Source organism: Gavialis gangeticus, unplaced genomic scaffold (genome assembly GCF_001723915.1).
Source record: "Gavialis gangeticus isolate Ggan-Ray unplaced genomic scaffold, GavGan_comp1, whole genome shotgun sequence".
Lineage (NCBI taxonomy): Eukaryota > Metazoa > Chordata > Crocodylia > Gavialidae > Gavialis > Gavialis gangeticus.
Window position 1 is genome coordinate 18,639,689 of NW_017728996.1, and position 2,132 is coordinate 18,641,820.

The following is a 2,132-nucleotide window of genomic DNA, read 5'->3' on the forward strand; positions in this document are numbered from 1 at the left end:
GCTTCATCCAGCTGAGCCAATGCGTCTGCTCAAAAAGGTCACGGGAGGTTAAGGAGGGAACTAGCTGAAGGGGAGATCATGAAAGACAAGACCTCCCACCTCAAGTAAGGGGATAAGGTGAGAGCACTAGGGAGGCACGGTACATATTTGTTTCTGAAGAAAGACAAAAGGCAAATGGGAGTGGGGCAGGAAATGAGGACATCTGGGCAGGTGGCCTTACTGTGCATTTCTATCCTGAAAAATGACTCCTAAAAATGGCTCCTCAGGGACACGCATGTTGATGGCTTCTCAGCCTCTCTAAATCATATGTATTCTGTTTAGAAGTAAGACTCTCTATTTGCTGACAGGTCTGCAAACTCAACCTTTTCTCCAAGAACCAAGCTAACCTCTTTCCTCTGTTACCATTATCATCAGTCATGGATCTGAGAGTCAAATTCTCCCCTCAGTTACTCTTATACAGCTCTATTCCCACCAAATTGTGCCCTCAGTGGCTCTTGGTTTCCACTTGGGTTCTGTGAGTTTTGCTGATTGGCCATGTAATTGGAATTTAGCAAACATTTGTGTTGATGATGCCCAAGGACCCGAAAGCAGCTCATCTGCTTGTACCTGTGCTGGCCCCATGGAGCTCAGCGCCTAAAAGGCAGTAAAAGCTTGTTTTAGTCACTGAAGTCAGCAGATATGAATATACATACACAAGGGGCAGATCTGCCAAGGAAGAAGGTGCCATTTTTACACAGTCACTTTCATTTTACTTTACATTTATATTACAGACAGCACGAAGGTGACCAAATGGGAAAGCTGAGCAAAGGGGGAATTGACAAGGACAGTGCTGGGAAGAAATACATTTTCTATATCGTTTAACTGATAGAACAAGCCACACTTCAATGAATTCAGATGTATTAGTTTAAGAAACAGAGTTTCTTCTGGGTTCTCTGGAGAACCAGAGTCTATTCTAATGAGCGCAGCCCCTTTGCAATCTGGGGTTTTATGCTGAGTTACTCAAAGCTAGCGCAGCCCTCCAACATGAAAAACAATGCTGTAAATATTGTAATGGGCACCCTCTCGTTTTTCAACATGAAAATGGCTGGAGAATGGCTTTGCTCTGTTTCACAGCATCTTGTCCCATTTCAATCTGTCACGCAGCACAAGAGTAAAGTAAAATGCCAAACCAAGTTCCACGGGAAAATGCAACATGCTCTCCTGTAAGGCAGTTCAAGGCCCTAGCCCCAGACTCTGCCCCCAGATTCCAGTTTCAGGAACTCAGAGGCATGCCACGCATCCCCCTGGGAACACTCCTCTTTTCTGCTGGCATCAGGGGAGGAGCAAGGCCCCTGGCTGCCCTGGTTGCAGACAGAGTGGGGAAGGGCAGTTAGAAACTGAGTGAGACAGACGGACCAAGACTGACAGAGCATCAAACTGACCCTTGTACTGAGTAGCACATCAACAGGATGGTACAACATTATGGCAGGAATGTCCCTCCAATCCCCACAGGTGATACCACCCCTGTGCACAGGATCCTCATGATCATAGTGACACCTCCAGGCCTGGGCTGGAGATGGAGCAGCTTTGTGCCCCATTTGTTCAGCTCTCTGCACCAGCTTTTACCCTCCTCTCTGCTACCCATGGCATCCTTAAATAATAGATTGCACTGGGCTAGCTCCCTCCAACCAGGGCACTCAGAGTACTTCACAGCTGCCCAAGGGGTGGTAACTATGATGTCCATACCCTACATGGGCCAAGTGAGGCACACAGAGATGAAATGATTTTCCCAAGAGCCAATGAAACAATGGCAAAGCCAGATATAAAAACCTGGTTTGCAGCTTTCCCGGTCCCCTCCCCTACCTGCTTATACCCAGAAGCAGGTTGAAATGTTTGAGACCAAGCTCTATGCCAAGTCCAATGAGGAGGTTGTGTTTCCTCTAACCACGGTAATAAATTTGCCCTTATTAGCTGGTGAGGGTCTCATCACACATTATTATTATTTCAAGGCTGATTTGTTTCCTAGGATAGGAGTTTCTCCATGTACCTCATTGCTTTTCCTCTCTTTAATCTGACCCTCCTGTGTGAAGTCAGAGTTTTCTTTCATAGACTTCATAGATTTAATAGACATTAGGGCTGGAAGGGACTTCGGA

The 2,132-nt window shown here is 46.4% G+C and overlaps 1 protein-coding gene across 2 annotated transcripts in view; it reads right to left on the minus strand.

Moving 5' to 3' along the window:
* The window catches only part of LOC109288527 (5-formyltetrahydrofolate cyclo-ligase-like), a 54,270-nt gene that overhangs the window by 8,172 nt on the left and 43,966 nt on the right, over nt 1-2,132 (minus strand). The window lies entirely within an intron of this gene.